Raw genomic sequence first — 19,953 nt, 5'->3', positions numbered from 1 at the left:
GCTTTCCTCGAATAGGAGCAGTAGCGGATCCTGAAGCAGATCCCAAAAGGTGCAATAAAATTCTTTAGGGAGCCCGTCAGCACCCGGAGTTTTCCCCTTCTGTAAGCTCTCCATAGCCTGTCTCAGCTCTTCTACTGTCAAATCCCTCTCAAGTACTTCCCTATCTTCTTCACTCAAAATGTTTTCTAGCTTTGAGGTAAAAAAATGAATATCTTCATCCTTTACCTCTGTAGAGCTGTACAGTCTTGAGTAGAAGGCCTCGGTGCAGGAGAGGATAGCACTCGGCTCTGTTCTCTCTCGTCCCTCCTCATCAACTACACTTTCCATGACAGTCTTGGAGCCTACCACTTTCCTGAAAAAGAAGCGAGTACACTTCTCATTTTCTTCCAAGAACTGCACTCTGCTTCTTAACAGCACTCCTCGACTACTTTCTTCGGCTATGCTCCGGATGTCCTTTTTTAAAAGGGCGATATCCTCGAGCACATCGAAGCCACTGTGCAGCATCGTGTAGAGACGCTGCAGCTGCCTCTGTTTCCTGGCTAGCACTCCTCTCCGTCTGGCAGCAGCCTTCCTTCCCTCAGCCATGAAAAAGGCCTTTGTCCTCACCTTCACCTCCTCCCACCACTCTCCTACTGACCCGTACAGACACTGCAAGGACAGCCACTGTGATAGTTTCTCCTTGTAGCGGGATACTACCCCCTCGTTCTCTAGCAGCTTTGTGTTGAGTTTCCAGAGGCCTGGGCCAAAGACAGTCCCGCCCTGGAGTTCCACTCTACACCCTAAAGCCTGATGATCTGAGAAGAAGACAGGCTGAAGAGTGACCCCAACAACTTTCACTCTCTCTGAGACAAAGCAATAGTCAATTCTGGAGCTGCTATTCCTCCCTGACCATGTATATCCTGCTGTTGTGGGATATATACATCTATATGTGTCTGAGAGTTTAAAGTCTTGAACTAAGTTTTGCAGGGCCAGTGAGCTGGAATCCAATTTTATCGGCGAGCTAGACTGCCTGTCTGTGTGCTCTAAGATACAATTAAAATCCCCTCCCACTATCACGTCTGTGCTGCATAACAATAGGGGGGAGAGTGCCTTGAGTAGCTCCACCCTTCCTCCTACGTCAGTAGGGCAATACACATTGATTAGCCGCAGGTTAACGGTCCCCCATTCCACATCCACACACAGCAACCTGCCATCTATGACCCTCTGAATACTTTTCAATTTGAATGCCCATCCTTTGAAAAGAATGGCCACGCCAGAGGCTCTGTTGTTATTGTCCCCTGACCAAACAGAAGGCCCTTTATCCCACCTATCTTCAAAACTTTTATACCTCTCTTGATAGGCTAAAGCACACTCCTGCAACATCAACACATCTCCCTCTCTCTGCTGGAGGTAATCAAAGACAGACTGGCATTTAACTCTGTCATTGATACCTCTTGTGTTAAGAGAAATTATGTTAAGAGCCATATTACATAAGAAAGTGGAACCAGTCTTTACAAAACACATTTCTCTTCGGTCTCACCTGTTACCTTTTTCTTTTTCTTTTTCTTCTTACCAATTTCCTGCCAGCCATCCTCTGAATGAGCCTTCATCAGGGTGGCAGCAGTAAAAGCGTTCACAGAGTCCATTTCAAGGAAGGGGGTAGAGGGAGGGGTGGAGAGGTTCCAGCTGTCCCCATCGCCATGCTCTCCTTCCTCCTCGCTCGGGGAGAAAACAGAGTCATTTTTTCTTTTCCTCAAGTCCAGCTCCTGGGAGCACTGAGGGGAAAGGGGTGCAGCCGATGCACCAGTCTCCTCTTCCCCCTCACCCACCAGCTGCTGCAGATCCTCCGTGATGGACTGGATGGAGGAGAGGAGGGCATCTGTAGCACTTGCAGAGTCTGAGAAAAGCAGCTCCGCTGAATCCTGGGTATCCTCGCTGGACCCGCTCCACCGGGGGGCCCCACACTGGCCCTCGTTCTGAGGAGCAGGAGTGGGGGAGGGGTCCTCGCTGTTCTCGGGGGTTTTCAAACCCTCGTGCTTGTCTGGTGCAGTCTGCGGTTGTGGGGGCGTAGTGGATTTCTCTTCCACCAGCCCCGGAGCCACAGCAGGACTGATCCTGGCTGGAGGCTGAGAGTCTTTGTCCAACAAGGGTTCTTTGTTTGACTTGTTGTTTGCTTTGGATTTTCGGGCCGGTTTGGCTGAAACAAGCACTGCCTCATCCTTTCTCATTTTGAGTTTATTGGCGTAGGCGTGAGGGCAGTTCTTAAAAACGTGTCCTTCCGAGCCACATAAATTGCACTTTGGCAGCATTGAACAGTCAGAGGCTAAATGTCCCTGTTTGCCACAGGTCTTGCAGCATTTCACAGTGCAGGACGATGCCAGGTGTCCCACAGCACCACAGCGCCGACACACCTTTGGTTGTCCCACATAAAACACATAGCCATTGCAGGCGCCCAGCCGGATTGTAGAGGGCAGGTGCCTTAAGCCTCCATTTACGCTGTCCGGTAGCAAGCGAACCTCGAATTTCCTTGCTCCTGTTTTTATACCATCAACATCTCTAACCTCAGTTCCATGGTGGACGGTGCAGTACTGGTTAAGCCAGGTGTGAATGTCCTCCGTCTTTGCCAGTTCCGAGAACATAACAACATGCACCGTTTTCCTCTCTCTCTGTGTCAGAGGCTGCAAGTTGATCTTCTCAAGTGCAGGAACTTTGCCTCTTTTTGCCTCAAACACATCCACGCATTGTTCAAACAGAGGATAGGTAGCAAATACAACCTCAAATGCTTTCTGACCTGGGAGAGCGAAGATGAAATCCAAGTGCCGAGGTTCAAAGCCAAGTTCCTTCTGTAACACTTTTCTGCTGAACTGCATACGATCCATGAAGAGGTCATCCAAGAGCTCAAAACGTACAGCATTCTTACGGGATCCAAAGGTTGCCATTTCAAAAACTGCAAATCGAACACTGCTTCCAACAAAAGAAAAACAATCCAACTACTCCACCTACAGGCTGATCAAGGTATCTCCCCTGCCAGGTAAGTATGAGTTAAACAGGCCCCTGCAAGCGGCCCGCACCCACAGCACAAATCACGCAGCCTAGGCCACCTCCTCGCCCCGCACGCCACCGCCTCCTGCTGGGCCCACTCTTTCACACACTCACACGCCACACTAACACTCAAAAGTGTGGGCAAAACGAGAAAACGAGCGTGCCGTTTCCTACACATCTGCAGTCGCCGTTGCGCATTCGCAGCATGTCCCGGGATGCAATTCGGCCTCATTTGCATAACTCCAGACCGGCAGATCGCCACGCAAGCTCGCGACGTGCGCCTGCCACACACCGAACAAACCTTTTCAGCAATTTCCAAAAAACGGGCCTGCTCGCCTGCCCACAAGGCTCCGTCTCTTACCTGCTCTCCAGAGCCTGCTGCCTTCTGTGCTTTTCTCTCGGCACCGCTGCAGTGCACACAACTCCTGCAGCGGGAGGGGGGGAGAAAGTTCCCGCGCTCCGCCGCAGGGAAGGCTCGCTCCGTGCGCACACGTCCTTTCGATGCCAGTCCAACAAGTGCTCCGCATTAGCTGCGTCGGGGCTCCGGCGTGTCGCACCTCACCTCACCTCGCACTGCCCCCTCCTTGAATGTCTGCCGCTGGGCATGCCCCGCTCTCCTCCGCCTTATCTTATCGCGTGTGAGCACCGACAATGGCCACAATGCCGGGGAATGGCACCTGTAAAGTGTTAATTGGGGCACAGGAACAGCCCGTCTCGTCTCGGGGGGGCCGGCTTCAGAGACAATACAGCAAACACAGCGGGGCGGGGGAAGAAGACGACACCACACATGCGGGTACATTCAGCTCCGGCGGGAACGAGACATTTGTCGGTCTTTTCAAGTGCCGAGAGCCGAGCAATCCTTCACTTGTATCGTTTCTCCCCGGTGACTAGATCTGGCCCTGCGACTCTCGACTGGGCTCACCCCCGGGGCAGCCCAGCAGGTGTGAGCCTGGCCGGCACCCGGATGGGAGATTCCACCCCGGAAAAGCTCCGGTTGCTGCTGCTCCTGCAAGAGGTGTGACTGGGACCAGTAGGGAGCGCTCACCCTGCGGGCTGTGTGGCTCTCTTACGCCCCAGCCTCCTGATGGCGACACTCTGCTGCACAAACAGGCGCCGACCTTCGGGGGAGGCGTCAAACCGAGGTCCCGACCCTCCTTGGCCATTAGGAAACCCCAGGGCGTCTCTCAAAAAGAGACGCCGTGGGTGTCCCTCTGGTGTTAGTGCTCCCCTTTACCCATCAGTCGGGGTCTCCTCCTAATCCCCGTCTCACCTGTAACAATCAATGACGAGGCCCCCCTGTCCGTGAGATTTAGTACTCGCGCAAGAGACCGGGGGCAGAGCGCGAACGCGGTCCCCCGCCCCCCACAAAGTGCGCGCTCCGGGTCCTGCAACACAGCGGAAGGGCAGCGAGAAGGAGCCACTTGCTCTGACGCCGCAAGGCCACAAGAGGGCGGAGGCGCCGCGCGCCCGGCCGACGTGTTGGACCGGTGCGCTTTACGTGCTGAAATAAACACGCGAAAGCCCCGAAATGTTTCCAGAGTGCTGTGCACTGGAGGTTTTTGTCTGGTGAAGACTTGCCTGGTGCTCCTCCGTGCAGATTGTTTGTCCTCCTCCAGTGCGGGACGAGCCAACACAAGGGAGCGCATTCGCCAACATCCAGGCACGCAATGCGATTTGGAAAGCAGCTCCTTTCCAAAGAGTTGCACACGAACGATCCTTCAGTCCCGCTCGGGGGGCACGGAACCCCCGCCACACACAGCTTCAAGTAGCGAGTCAGGCGCCGGGGCTTTCGCTTACGGCCACACCACCCTGAACACGCCTGATCTCGTCTGATCTCGGAAGCTAAGCGGCGTCGGGCCTGGTTAGTACTTGGATGGGAGACTGCCTGGGAATACCAGGTGCTGTAAGCTTTTGCTCTCCCGGCCAGCAGGGGTCGCCGTTGGTGCCGTAGGCTTTGGGAGGAAAACCTGCAGGATGGAAATGTGATCTATAGCCTCATCTCTAGAGATGTTTTGTTGCTGTGGCATGTGTGTGACCCATATTCAAAAAAAAAACCCGTCTGTAAAACGAATATCGAAGCTGCCTCTAAATCTGCAAATGAAGATGAGTCGATAAACCACTCGTTTTTCGTATAACTAGACATATATTCATTTGTTACCGATTTCATTCATTGAGCACGGATACAATAGAGGTACAGCCATTCACTGTTTGACATGTCTGCACTGGTACAGAACCGAGCAATCAGAAAACGGGTGAAACTGTCTTTAGACTCAGCATACAGTACCGAGGCCCCCCATGACCAAATAAAGGCTAACCTCGATAATCAGCCTAAAGAACGCAGACTACAGCAAAACGACTGACTTTGAAAAGGGAATGAACGTCCGGAAGGAGTAGTGGAACTAGCTTGAGATGCTTCTCCGGACCCCTAACTAAAAGCCAGCGAGAACCAGCAGCGGCGTCCACTCCTGTCGAACCGGGATCCTTCCGCAGCCACGCAGCTCGTGGTGTCCTAACCTTCCTGTATCTGATTTTGGACCAAGCACATCAGGGGAGAGCGCGAACGCAGTGCCCCACTACCAGAAATTATGCAGTCGAGATTCCCACATTTGGGGAATTCGCAGGGGTCAGCACAGCCGGAGTGCAATGGCCGAGCCTCGCCCTGGGTGAACCGATTTCGATTTTTAAGAACTTTATTTTCTTTTCACAAAAAAATACAGGACATCACAAATCAGAAAGCTTTACATTCATATACATACTTAAAACAGTATATATGATCACATCTCATTACATTTTGACATGGTAACAGTTACATAGCAACAATTTTCTTTTTTTCTGGTGCAAATCACATTCTTTACTTAAACTTGATAATGTTTTTCACAGTTTCTTGAGATATTGACCTATGCTCTCTATTTCCCACAGATTTTCTGCTTCCTCCCTCCCTTCTCTCCACAGATCTCTGAGGTAATAGTTCTCTCGGGTGATGAACAGGGCCAGGCTACCTGCTGCCTTGACTGGGATCTCGATGCCTTTGAACAGCCCCATGTTCCTCACTCTCCACAGGGCAACTTTCCCACTGTTCACCACGGCCCAGATCCTGTCAAACACGTCAGGAGGAAGTTTGACAGGAGAGATGCCGTATATGACGAAAGCAGCGGTCAGGGTAAATTGGGGCGAGAGAGCCAGCAACCAATCTTCAAACAGTGCCCAGAAGGCCTTAGCAAAAAAGCAGGACCACAGGAGATGGGATACAGTCTCCTCCTCGCCGCAGCCCACCCTAACGCAGCGAGGGCTGGGGGTGAGGCCCCTACGGTACAAGAAAGTTCGTACCGGTAAGCACTGGTGGACGACACTCCAGGCTAAATCTCTGTGAATGTTGCACAGAAACTTAGAGGATGTGTGTTTCCACACCTTCCTTGTTTGGGCTGATGTTAAAATGCCCACATGGGTCTGCCTATTGTTCTGGGGTGCAACGAAATCTTCCAGTTTTTGGACGCTGACATCTCGGAGGGGAATATGGCCAATTGGGTGAGATCTTAGAAAACTTTTAACTGTCCCATAAATTGCAGGGCATGTGTCAGAGAGTGGGACGTCCAGCTTGGGTCTGACACCCCACACTCTGAACACCTCCCTACCTACCCAGAGCCTGGAAAAATAAGTCCAGGTACGCGCTGCAGGTGCTGTTGCAAAGCCTCTCAGCACAGAGGCCAGGAAAATGCACAGCAGCTTCGTAGCAATATCTGGGACAGACTTCCCCCCTGAGGGTGGCGGCCTGTACATTATTTCCCTTCTGAGTCTTTCCTGCTTCCCACCCCATAGAAATTGAAACATCAATCTCCTCATCACCGCCGCAACACGGTGTGGGATTGGGAAGGTAGAAGCCAGAAAATTCAAGACAGGCAAGAGCTCGGCTTTGATCACCAGCACCTTCCCTGTCATGGTGAGGTCTCGGTCCTTCCATTGCATCAGTTTTTTGTTTAAGATTGGCAATTTGTTCTGCCAATTTACTGTTCCCATCTCTTCTCCAAAATACACCCCCAGGACCTTAATTCTCTTCTCTTGCAGCCTGAGATCATGTCCTTCTTTTGGCTCCCTCCAGTTCTGATAAAAAATCTCACTCTTAGATTTGTTAATTTTTGCGGAGGAAGCCAAAGAGAAACGATCACAGCACTGCAGAGCTCTGCTAATTGAGGCATTGTCAGAGAGGAGCAGGGTGACGTCATCCATGTATAGAGATGTCTTTACCTCTCCTCCCCCACTTCCAGGCACTGGTATCCCATTAATGGCCTGATCCTGGCGCAAGGCACAGGCTAAGGGCTCCATAGCCAAAACGCATAACAAGGGGGATAATGGGCAGACCTGCCTCACCCCTGAACAGACTTCAAAGGGGCGTGATCTATTGCCATTAACCATGACTCTGCTGTTGCTACCTGTGTACAGCAGGTTAATCCACTTTCTCATGATGGGGCCAAACTTCATGTGCTCAAGTCCCGATGTTAAGTACTGCCGGTTTAGGCGGTCAAAGGCCTTTTCTAGGTCTACACCTAAAATGCAAAGAGGGAGGGAGCGATCCTCAGAGTACAGACAGACATCCCTCAACAAGGCCAGGTTGTCGCTCATCAGGCGTCCTGCTATCCCACAAGTCTGTTCTTTCCCTACCAGTGAGGCCACTACATTTTGTAGGTGCAGGAAAAGGGCTTTGGACAGGATCTTAGTGTCCACGCCTAACAGGCTGAGGGGTCTCCAGTTCTTTATGTCATTTTTTGCTCCTTTCTTAAACAAGAGAGAGATAGTGCCTTCTCTTAAGGAGTCAGGCAGCAATTCTGTCTTATATCTTTCCTCGAATAGGACCAGTAGCGGATCCTGAAGCAGATCCCAAAAGGTGCAATAAAATTCTTTAGGGAGCCCGTCAGCACCTGGAGTTTTCCCCTTCTGTAAGCTCTCCATAGCCTGTCTCAGCTCTTCTACTGTCAAATCCCTCTCAAGTACTTCCCTATCTTCTTCACTCAAAACGTTTTCTAGCTTTGAGGTAAAAAAATGAATTTCTTCATCCTTTACCTCTGTAGAGCTGTACAGTCTTGAGTAGAAGGCCTTGGTGCAGGAGAGGATAGCACTCGGCTCTGTTCTCTCTCGTCCCTCCTCATCAACTACACTTTCCATGACAGACTTGGAGCCTACCACTTTCCTGAAAAAGAAGCGAGTACACTTCTCATTTTCTTCCAAGAACTGCACTCTGCCTCTTAACAGCACTCCTCGACTACTTTCTTCGGCTATGCTCCGGATGTCCTTTTTTAAAAGGGTGATATCCTCGAGCACATCGAAGCCACTGTGCAGCATCGTGTAGAGACGCTGCAGCTGCCTCTGTTTCCTGGCTAGCACTCCTCTCCGTCTGGCAGCAGCCTTCCTTCCCTCAGCCATGAAAAAGGTCTTTGTCCTCATCTTCACCTCCTCCCACCACTCTCCTACTGACCCGTACAGACACTGCAAGGACAGCCACTGTGATAGTTTCTCCTTGTAGCGGGATACTACCCCCTCGTTCTCTAGCAGCTTTGTGTTGAGTTTCCAGAGGCCTGGGCCAAAGACAGTCCCGCCCTGGAGTTCCACTCTACACCCTAAAGCCTGATGATCTGAGAAGAAGACAGGCTGAAGAGTGACCCCAACAACTTTCACTCTCTCTGAGACAAAGCAATAGTCAATTCTGGAGCTGCTATTCCTCCCTGACCATGTATATCCTGCTGTTGTGGGATATATACATCTATATGTGTCTGAGAGTTTAAAGTCTTGAACTAAGTTTTGCAGGGCCAGTGAGCTGGAATCCAATTTTATCGGAGAGCTAGACTGCCTGTCTGTGTGCTCTAAGATACAATTAAAATCCCCTCCCACTATCACGTCTGTGCTACTTAACAATAGGGGAGAGAGTGCCTTGAGTAGCTCCACCCTTCCTCCCACGTCAGTAGGACAATACACATTGATTAGCCGCAGGTTAACGGTCCCCCATTCCACATCCACACACAGCAACCTGCCATCTATGACCCTCTGAATACTTTTCAATTTGAAAGCCCATCCTTTGAAAAGAATGGCCACGCCAGAGGCTCTGTTGTTATTGTCCCCTGACCAAACAGAAGGCCCTTTATCCCACCTATCTTCAAAGCTTTTATACCTCTCTTGATAGGCTAAAGCACACTCCTGCAACATCAACACATCTCCCTCTCTCTGCTGGAGGTAATCAAAGACACACTGACATTTAACTCCGTCATTGATACCTCTGGTGTTAAGAGAAATTATGTTTAGAGCCATATTACATAAGAAAGTGGAACCAGTCTTTACAAAACACATTTCTCTTCGGTCTCACCTGTTACCTTCTTCTTTTTCTTTTTCTTCTTACCAATTTCCTGCCAGCCATCCTCTGAATGAGCCTTCATCAGGGTGGCAGCAGTAAAAGCATTCACGGAGTCCATTTCAAGGAAGGGGGTAGAGGGAGGGGTGGAGGGGTTCCAGCTGTCCCCATCGCCATTCTCTCCTTCCTCCTCGCTCGGGGAGAAAACAGAGTCATTTTTCCTTTTCCTCAAGTCCAGCTCCTGGGAGCACTGAGGGGAAAGGGGTGCAGCCGATGCACCAGTCTCCTCTTCCCCCTCACCCACCAGCTGTTGCAGATCCTCCGTGATGGACTGGATGGAGGAGAGGAGGGCATCTGTAGCACTTGCAGAGTCTGAGAAAAGCAGCTCCGCTGAATCCTGGGTATCGTCGCTGGACCCGCTCCACCGGGGGGCCCCACACTGGCCCTCGTTCTGAGGAGCAGGAGTGGGGGAGGGGTCCTCGCTGTTCTCGGGGGTTTTCAAACCCTCGTGCTTGTCTGGTGCAGTCTGCGGTTGTGGGAGCGTAGTGGATTTCTCTTCCACCGGCCCCGGAGCCACAGCAGGACTGATCCTGGCTGGAGGCTGAGACTCTTTGTCCAACAAGGGTTCTTTGTTTGACTTGTTGTTTGCTTTGGCTTTTCGGGCCGGTTTGGCTGAAACAAGCACTGCCTCATCCTTTCTCATTTTGAGTTTATTGGCGTAGGCGTGAGGGCAGTTCTTAAAAACGTGTCCTTCCGAGCCACATAAATTGCACTTTGGCAGCATTGAACAGTCAGAGGCTAAATGTCCCTGTTTGCCACAGGTCTTGCAGCATTTCACAGTGCAGGAAGATGCCAGGTGTCCCACAGCACCACAGCGCCGACACACCTTTGGTTGTCCCACATAAAAAACATAGCCATTGCAGGCGCCCAGCCGGATTGTAGAGGGCAGGTGCCTTAAGCCTCCATTTACATTGTCCGGTAGTAAGCGAACCTCGAATTTCCTTGCTCCTGTTTTTATACCGTCAACATCTCTAACCTCAGTTCCATGGTGGACGGTGCAGTACTGGTTAAGCCAGGTGTGAATGTCCTCCGTCTTTGCCAGTTCCGAGAACATAACAACATGCACCGTTTTCCTCTCTCTCTGTGTCAGAGGCTGCAAGTTGATCTTCTCAAGTGCAGGAACTTTCCCTCTTTTTGCCTCAAACACATCCATGCATTGTTCAAACAGAGGATAGGTACCAAATACAACCTCAAATGCTTTCTGACCTGGGAGAGCAAAGATGAAATCCAAGTGCCGAGGTTCAAAGCCAAGTTCCTTCTGTAACACTTTTCTGCTGAACTGCATACGATCCATGAACAGGTCATCCAAAAGCTCAAAACGTACAGCATTCTTGCGGGATCCAAAGGTTGCCATCTCAAACTGCAAAACAAACACTGCTTCCACAAAACAAGAAAACAATCCAACTACTCCAACTACAGGCTGATCAAGGTATCTCCCCTGCCAGGTAAGCCGAGAGCCGCAGGCGATGAGCCCGGAGCTGAACGGGCCCCACTGGCTCGTTTGTAAGGCCAGGTGCATTGCCAACCACGACCGGCAGGGCAGAGGCCTTGAAGGCAGCCTGGGCTCCTGCAGCTGTCCAGCCACGCACTCTGGTTTCTCTTTATCTCGTACAAATCTTTTGCCTTTTACTAAAGATTTCCATGAAGAGGAGCATGAATGAGTTCCATACAATTTTTGTGCTTTCCTGCCTTCGGGTGGGGCGCAGCTGGGCTGGTCAAAGAGAGAAAACAAAACCGCTCACAATCACTCTTATTACTGCGACTGTGGCCGTCTGCTCTGCGAGTCCTCGGTCTCCGCCTGTCTGATTGGTGCTCTTTTCTTTGGGGGGCGGGAAGTGTCCGGCCGCAAATATGAAGCGTTACAGCAACGACATGCCATGAGACGATTGATAACGATTTCCATAGGATCCACGCGGTTGCCTGGCAACCGTCAGCTTTGCGCAGTGGCAGTATCGTAGCCTGTGAGGTTTAGCCGATGCGCGATTATTGCTAGTTGAAAACTTTTCCCAATACCCCGCTTCCGCCGGTTTGCAATACAATCGGCGAAAGCAATTCTTGACAGTCTCGTCAGAGACTGAGCAAGGTGTTTAAAGACAGATTTTGTCATGGTAACATCATGGTAGAAAGAAACAAGCTTGTTACGTCTCAACAGAAACACTCTTTAGCTCTTTCAGCGTTATGCAGAGAACAGCGTCTGTCGAGATCACTTTTGAGTCAGCGCGAAACGCCGTGTGCTGTCAGTTTGATTTCATATTGCTCGTAGCGGCGCCCGGCTTTTGTCTGTCAAACGTTAGGTTGCCCTTCTTCATGCTGCATCGTCGGCATGAGTGGAGCTTTTTAAACGTCTGTACTTACTGCGCCTCATAAGAAATCGTTTGTCCCCGTTCAAAACAGATTGTGCGATGTCCTGCAGCGTTCGCAAAGCAAACCTTTGACAGTTTGAAAGAGGAATTTATTCTGCTTCCTGTGCGTGCAGTAGTTACAAAGTTGAACGTCTTTACACGATCTGCCGCAGATCTTACAAACGAGCCAGTGGGGCCCGTTCAGCTCGGGGCTCATCGCCTGCGGCTCACGGCTTGCGAGCGTGCCCAATCCGTGCGATAACTCGGAAAACACCCGGCCACACTGTGCCGGAAACGACGCACTCTGGGAAGCCGCTATGCAAAGCGAGGTCCCAAGATCCCCTGCGGCCGGACACTTCCCGCCCCCCAAAGAAAAGAGCGCCAATCAGACGGCCGGAGACCGAGGACTCGCGGAGCAGATGGCCACAATCACCATTACAAGAGCGATTGCGAACGTGCTTGTTTTCTCTCTTTGACCAGCCCAGCTGCCCGCCACCCGAAAGCAGGGAAGCACAAATATTGCATGGAACTCATTCATGCTTCTCTCCGCGGGAATCTTTAGTAAAAGGCGAAAGATTTGTACGAAATGAAGAGAAACCAGAGTGCGTGGCTGCACAGCTGCAGGAGCCCAGTCCGCCTTCAAAGCCTCTGCGCTGCCGGTCGTGGTTTGCAATGCACCTGGCCTTACAAACGAGCCAGTGGGGCCCGTTCAGCTCCGGGCTCATCGCCTGCGGCTCACGGCTTGCGAGCGTGCCCAATCCGTGCGATAACTCGGAAAACACCCGGTCACACTGTGCCGGAAACGACGCACTCTGGGAAGCCGCTATGCAAAGCGAGGTCCCAAGATCCCCTGCGGCCGGACACTTCCCTCCCCCCAAAGAAAAGAGCGCCAATCAGACAGCCGGAGACCGAGGACTCGCGGAGCAGACTGCCACAATCGCCATAACAAGACCGATTGCGAGCGTTTTTGTTTTCTCTCTTTGACCAGCCAGGCTGCGCCCCACCCGAAGGCAGGGAAGCACAAAAATTGCATGGAACTCATTCATGCTCCTCTCCACGGAAATCTTTAGTAAAAGGCGAAAGATTTGTACGAGATGAAGAGAAACCAGAGTGCGTGGCTGCATAGCTGCAGGAGCCCAGGCCGCCTTCAAAGCCTCTGCACTGCCGGTCATGGTTGGCAATACACCTGGCCTTACAAACGAGCCAGTGGGGCCCGTTCAGCTCCGGGCTCATCGCCTGCGGCTCTCAGCTTGCGGCCGTGCCCAATCCGTGCGATAAGTCGGAAAACACCCAGCCACACTGTGCCGGAAACGACGCACTCTGGGAAGCCGCTATGCAAAGCGAGGTCCCAAGATCCCCTGCGGCCGGACACTTCCCGCCCCCCAAAGAAAAGAGCGCCAATCAGACAGCCGGAGACCGAGGACTCGCGGAGCAGACGGCCACAATTGCCATAACAAGAGTGATTGCAAACGTTTTTGTTTTCTCTCTTTGACCAGCCAGGCTGCGCCCCACCCGAAGGCAGGGAAGCACAAAAATTGCATGGAACTTATTCATGCTCCTCTCCACGGAAATCTTTAATAAAAGGCGAAAGATTTGTACGAGATGAAGAGAAACCAGAGTGCGTGGCTGCACAGCTGCAGGAGCCCAGACCGCCTTCAAAGCCTCTGCGCTGCCGGTCGTGGTTGGCAATGCACCTGGCCTTACAAACTAGCCAGTGGGGCCTGTTCAGCCCCGGGCTCATCGCCTGCGGCTCTCGGCTTGTGGGCGTGCCCAATCCGTGCGATAACTCGGAAAACACCCGGCCACACTGTGTCGGAAACAACGCACTGTAAGGCACCTTGAAGCGTGCACCCCCAACATTCTTCTTTGCACATCTGTGAAAGGTAAACTCTTGAGCAAACTCTGAACCAGCTCTAAGGAAACTAATCCGATTAGACGTTACTTTGCCTCATCCTTTAAGGGACCCTTGATAATTGGAGAAATCAATGATTTCGAATGAATTCTGTATGCGTCAAAAGACAGCTATACACAGAAAACATGCAGGACACTGCTCATGATGTTTCCCGAGCCGAAACACAGTGCGTTTTTCCAAGCCATCTGACAAAGCCCGCCCACTGAAAACTGCAGCAGATCGTGTAAAGACGTTCAACTTTGTAACTACTGCACGCACAGGAAGCAGAATAAATTCCTCTTTTCAAACTGTCAAAGGTTTGCTTTGCGAACGCTGCAGGACATCGCAAAATCTCTTTTGAACGGGGACAAACGATTTCTTATGGGGCGCAGTAAGTACAGACGTTTAAAAAGCTCCACTCATGCCGACGATGCAGCATGAAGAAGCGCAACCTAACGTTTGACAGACAAAAGCCGGGCGCCGCTACGAGCAATATGAAATCAAACTGACAGCACACGGCGTTTCGCGCTGACTCAAAAGTGATCTCGACAGACGCTGTTCTCTGCATAACACTGAAAGAGCTAAAGAGCGTTTCTGTTGAGACGTAACCCAGTGGGCAAAAGACGTATAATATACGTCTATTAAACGCATACCTTAGACGTCTAAATGTGGTCTGCAATTCGTCTAGAATGAAATTCTAATATACGTCTATTGTTATACGTCAATTATACGTCTATGATTAGATGTTCATTATACGTAAATGGTTGGAGTTCTATTATACGGATAAATTTAGAGGACTATTATACATATATGGTAGGAGTTCCGGATAACTTTAGAGGACTATTCTACGTATATGGTTGGAGGTCTATTATACGGATAACTTTAGAGGTCTATTATACGTATATGGGTAGAGGTCTATTATACGGATAACTTTAGAGGTCTATTATATGTATATGGTTAGAGGTCTATTATACGGATAACTTTAGAGGTCTATTATACGTATATGGGTAGAGGTCTATTATACATCAAAGTTAGGTTTTACAGGTGTAGAAACTAGAAAATCAACCCAATGATTTGGTTTAGAAATTTATTCTGAAAATACACATTCACACCTGAAAAATATGTATTTCAAATTATACATTGTATACAATCAATCAACAATCAACATATGGGCAATAATCATAAAAAACACAACTAGTCTTAAACTTCAGCTACAAATTCTGGTAATATGGCAATATACAGTATAGTAACGGCAAACACAAACTAATTACATTAACACACTAACTCAAAACCACATTTTGATTCAAATATACATTTTAAAATGTACAACTTCTATATTTCCAAGAAAAAAAATATTACAATGGAAGTTAAGACGATTTTTGTCCACTATTTGCAAACCCTGTGTAATTGTCCTAACAGTTAGAACCAAAAACCTAGTATTTTCAGTGTCCAGATCTCCTGGCCCCCTGCCTTGCATATGCATTCTTCAAGTAACACATTGCGTGCTCCTTTATTTCTTTTTCTGCTGATTTAGGGTGGGACTTCAGCACCGCAGCTAGGAGAAAATTATATAATATTACTTCCCAAATTAATGATGATTAATATCTTCTTTAGTATAATCTAAAAAATGAACGTTTTACTAAGCTCAAAGCTGAAATAAATGTATAAAATTTGGCTTGCATCATAGAAGTTGAGCAATAAAGTCTGTCCTAATTAAAGAGTACCCAAAGTTTGAAAGTACAACATAGAATAAGAATAGAGAAACGGCAAAACGATTTAGTGTCATCTTCCCCATTCACACCATTCCCCATTTCGAATGAATTCTGTATGCGTTAAAAGACAGCTATACACAGAAAACATGCAGGACACTGCTCACGATGTTTGCCGAGCCGAAACACAGTGCGTTTTTCCAAGCCATTTGACAACGCCCGCCCACTGAAAACTGCAGCAGATCGTGTAAAGACGTTCAACTTTGTAACTACTGCACGCACAGGAAGCAGAATAAATTCCTCTTTTCAAACTGTCAAAGGTTTGCTTTGCGAACGCTGCAGGACATCGCACAACCTCTTTTGAACGGGGACAAACGATTTCTTATGGGGCGCAGTAAGTACAGACGTTTAAAAAGCTCCACTATTTTTATGTGCCATTTTTTGCTTATTCACTTACTATTTTAATCAAAATAATATTAAGAAAGATCTGTATGTATTCAGATAGTATTATTATTGTTCATACTTACTCGTCAAAAGAGGATTGCTGAGATATTTGCGGATATACTTCTACGTTTGAAAAACGTGTCCAAAATGGTGACCAACGAATACTAGCAATGCATTGTGGTATATAACCGGAAAATATGCTGGGTTCGATATTTTCTCAACGTATGCGTTTATTAATGTTGTCGATATTATGGTTGAAATTTAACATTGATAATACATCGCGGCTATGTGCCCCCTGCTATGAGCTGATGTGCAATTTTAACGCATGCAGTTAGTAAGGATCGGTCACTGTTGTATGGTATTATATACAGTATAATGACATTATGGAATAGGATGGGGACAGGCCTGGCATCACGGGGGGAGGGAGGAATGTCGCCCCTTCAGTTTTGGGCAAAAAGATGTACCTAACTTACCTAGGAGTATACGGCACTCTGCACAGTGTACGAAGTAATTTTCGCAGTAATTAATTTATTATATTTACTATATTTATTATACACGTGTAAATTAATTACTGCGAAAATAATTTACTTCGTACACTGTGCAGAGTGCCGTATACTCCTAGTTGCGGCACACACGATACATACAGTAAAAAGCCTCAGGCACTGTGTTAGATGTGTTTTCGACGTTATATATGCGTTTATTAATGTCGTCGATTTTACGGTTGCAATTCGACTTTGATTATACGTCGAGGCGACGTATATATACGTATAGCCGTATTTTCGCCGTGAATATACGTATATTCGACGAATCAGTGCCCACTGGGTAAACTCTTCAGCAAACTCTGAACCAGCTCTAAGGAAACTAATCCGATTAGACGTTACTTTGACTCATCTTTTTACGCTAGGGTTAGGGTTAGCATTCCCACGCTACTTAGACACTTTGTTTACGCTCAGTGCTTGATTTTGGGAACTTCAGGACGAGTGGGAATTTTCTCCTATCTGTCAATTCTGTTTTGTTTTGGAGACTCTTGGCTGCCTATGTTGTACAGTGCAGCGTGAAGGAAACATTTTCCAAAACTGTGTCAGCTCAAAAGTTGTAAGAAAACCTCTCCAGCTGCTTTAACTCTCTTCATTTTTGTCATTTAATGTGACACTCGATGTATAACTGGAGCCTCACATATGCAAATGGTGAGGCTCCAGTTCGACACCCAGTTCAATACCACTTTACAGTAAATGACAAAAGCATGGCAGACTGTGCCGGACCGGCAGATTACTTCCGCTTATTTTTACCATATTAAACAATGGAAATCCAACCACTTGCATTTGTGACACTTGATTTTGGCTGCACCTAAGACACTCTTAAATCTTCAAACACATTTCTCTTCTCCCGCAACACTCTTGTCTGTCGGCGCTATGTGGCAGCGTTGCATGACAACCCATCTCACCACGGAAAGGAACCTAACAGCTTTGGTAAGAGAGGAGAAAAGGACCTGGCCCGTACGCGGCTCAAACCCGCAACCTTGGCGTTACTAGCACCACCATCTAACCAACTGAGCTAACCGACCTCACAACAGTGGTCCTCTCTGTGCTGCAAAAAATCAAGCTCAGGGAATTTCTTTTGTCCTTTGAATAGAAAGCCGTGTAATTCAGTGTACGGGCTTTCTCGTGCAGTTTCATAGTTCTTGTAACCCAAATCCTACACTGGCCTGAAGTGCCCCCCCATTTCACAGCATTTTTCAGCTGATTTAAAATGTACCTAAAGGAGAAGCATTATTGAAGACCATCAATTACCAAGAGCTTTTGTCAAAGGTTTTGGTGGTCATTTTTAATGACCACAGAGCACTATGACCTCGGTTTTACATCTCATCCAAAAGACAGCGCCCTTTTTCCAACACAGCTTCTCCGTCACTATATTGGGACATTGGGACCCGTACAGACCTCAGAGTGAGCGCCCATTAACACCACTTCCAGCTGGAAGCTTTGTTTTTCCCTGTAGCTCACCCTCATCCTGGTACTGACCTGGCTCACACCTGCTTAGCTTCAGTGGGTTTTCAGTTGCGAGTTGCAAAAGTTGGGATACAAGTGTAGCGGCAATGCTTGTTAATAAGACAGAATTAAGCGTTGGTATGCTGTCCTAAATGAAGCCCCATCTCACCCCCCATCTCTGTGGTGCAGCCACAGAGAAAGTATTCATGCAGACTGATTTAAGTTGTTTTCTTTTGATAGGGAACAGCTCCCAGACAGGGATGCACTTAGCTAAGCCTGGCTATCATGATCAATGGTCATCCATTGGCGCCTATCTGTCTAGGGAGTGCTGAATGGACATCTGGACTGCATTCTTAAGTGTCAAGAGTAAGTGACTTATATCTCACCTTGACCAACCAATCAGGGACTGGCAGGGCGTGGTAATACCACGTGGGTCTCCAATGCCCGCCAAACTCTCAACCAATCAGCACACATCTGTGTCTTGGTCAAAAAGGGAGCGCAAGCTCAGATCGGGGCTCTCCTTGGCCATTTTCGCGCATCCTCAGAGACAATCACGTGACAACTGCTGTTGTCTGCATAGGGACTTGGACTTTGTTCTAAGCGCGAGGCCAAGCATCCCGTACGTACTCAGAATTCTACTAACGTGAATGCTCCGTTTGATCAACGGCAGCCTACAGTTGGACCCTCGTCGACAACCTGAATAGCTTATTCAGAAGCAGCGCTGGACCGGGAACGAACCAGTTTCTTCCCAGGCAAAAGAGTGACTTGTGAGGACTCGCGGTCACACTCTGTGCATAGAGACTTTCTACTAGCCAGCCGGACTGCTGGTAGATCCCCTCGGAGCAACGACTGCCCTGCGCGCCGCAGTCAGATTCCTCCGCCCGTCCTACTCCGAGCTGCACCTTGACTGGTTGGCTGGTAGCCAGAGGACGCCGACACAACGCCCATTGGACAACCGCTGGAACAGAGGCTGCAACAGAGCTTGTCAGCTGGTTTGGTGTTCGTGCCGGGAAATTCCAAATCCATACACAGTGGATAAGTTAACCCCATGTTCTACATTGCGTCTCGAGAATTCAATTGTACCTCAACACAAGTTGTTATCAATTTAATTCATGAGTAATGTATTTACTTCCGAGTTTAGAGTAACAATGGGTAATAACACTGATTAGCGATTTGGTAACCGAACGATATATATTGACATATATTCTCTGTTGTGTATCTCTTTGTGTTTGCATCTCTTCGAGATTATATATCTTGTATATTGATAACCCTCACAGTAAGGTCTGCCGCTCGTATCCAGGCAGACTAGTATATGTTTGGTGCACAATTTATATTAATAAATGTATCTCATGTATTGAACCCGTGTGTGTGCGTTGTTAGTTGTTCTGGCGATTGATTTTCTAAAAGCCCCAACGAACAACCTCGTGATTACTGCTACAATTAATAAGTGTCTCAGTAAACCCATCAAACCACTACATTTAATGGCGTCCCTGGGTGGGCGAGTTTAGAATGAAATGAGACTCAATCGCACAGAATAACTGATGTTGCTGTGAGTTCAAGTTCAGCACAGCACCGTGGCTTTTATACGCGAATACCGGGTGTGCTGATAACTGCGTAAAGAAATCCCCCTGTTTTCTAGCGTTTAGTGTAACGTGTGCTGATTGGAAATCCATCTGCTCGGGTGTTTAGATTCCATACTGTATTTTGGTAAAAGGAAAAAAAGTAATACTCTTAAAGTTTCTCTGACGTAATGACAATGGCTGCTAAAATGTCTGAAGTGGAGTCGCTTATAAGTACTATTTCTAGCGACGACAATCCTGGTTACTGGAGCGGTATCGAAAAGTTGAACTTTGATGATATTGAGAAGCTGCAAGTAGATTTAGTAGCTAAGGTAGCGAACCAGCTTAACACAGGAGGGTCTGTGAACGTAGTTCAGGTCCTATCTAGTTTCGCCTTAAATCTAGCTAAACAGCTGGAACTGTCTTTGTCCGAGCTGACAAAGTTTCAAACGCTTCAGGGAAAGCTAGAAAGATATAAGGCGGAGCGAGTTGAGTTGTTGGATATAATCAGAGAAAAGAGAGTGAAAAGTGAGGAAAGTGAAGACAGACTCAGGGAAGTTTTAGGTAAATTAGATGACCTGTCTGCTAGAGAAACTGCGGCTGAGGTA

At 48.6% G+C, this 19,953-nt stretch overlaps 7 non-coding genes across 7 annotated transcripts; 3 read left to right on the top strand and 4 right to left on the bottom strand.

The window, feature by feature from the left end:
• The first annotated feature begins 4,812 nt into the window (after positions 1–4,812).
• On the top strand, positions 4,813–4,931 carry LOC138230356 (5S ribosomal RNA). Its single transcript, XR_011186383.1, has one exon. It is a non-coding gene; the product is annotated as a 5S ribosomal RNA (ribosomal RNA).
• Positions 4,932–5,566: 635 nt separating this feature from the next.
• On the bottom strand, positions 5,567–5,736 carry LOC138230165 (U1 spliceosomal RNA). Its single transcript, XR_011186204.1, has one exon. It is a non-coding gene; the product is annotated as a U1 spliceosomal RNA (small nuclear RNA).
• A 5,264-nt stretch (positions 5,737–11,000) lies between these two features.
• Positions 11,001–11,117, top strand: LOC138230271 (U5 spliceosomal RNA). Its single transcript, XR_011186301.1, has one exon. It is a non-coding gene; the product is annotated as a U5 spliceosomal RNA (small nuclear RNA).
• A 230-nt stretch (positions 11,118–11,347) lies between these two features.
• LOC138230216 (U4 spliceosomal RNA) lies at positions 11,348–11,489 on the top strand. Its single transcript, XR_011186251.1, has one exon. It is a non-coding gene; the product is annotated as a U4 spliceosomal RNA (small nuclear RNA).
• A 759-nt stretch (positions 11,490–12,248) lies between these two features.
• Positions 12,249–12,363, bottom strand: LOC138230300 (U5 spliceosomal RNA). The gene has a single exon (XR_011186330.1). It is a non-coding gene; the product is annotated as a U5 spliceosomal RNA (small nuclear RNA).
• Positions 12,364–12,754: 391 nt separating this feature from the next.
• LOC138230246 (U5 spliceosomal RNA) lies at positions 12,755–12,871 on the bottom strand. The gene has a single exon (XR_011186275.1). It is a non-coding gene; the product is annotated as a U5 spliceosomal RNA (small nuclear RNA).
• Positions 12,872–13,262: 391 nt separating this feature from the next.
• LOC138230285 (U5 spliceosomal RNA) lies at positions 13,263–13,379 on the bottom strand. The gene has a single exon (XR_011186315.1). It is a non-coding gene; the product is annotated as a U5 spliceosomal RNA (small nuclear RNA).
• Between the last annotated feature and the right edge of the window lie 6,574 nt (positions 13,380–19,953).

Source organism: Lepisosteus oculatus, unplaced genomic scaffold (assembly GCF_040954835.1).
Source record: "Lepisosteus oculatus isolate fLepOcu1 unplaced genomic scaffold, fLepOcu1.hap2 HAP2_SCAFFOLD_48, whole genome shotgun sequence".
Taxonomy (NCBI): domain Eukaryota; kingdom Metazoa; phylum Chordata; class Actinopteri; order Semionotiformes; family Lepisosteidae; genus Lepisosteus; species Lepisosteus oculatus.
This window is presented reverse-complemented; position numbering and strand designations above follow the sequence as displayed.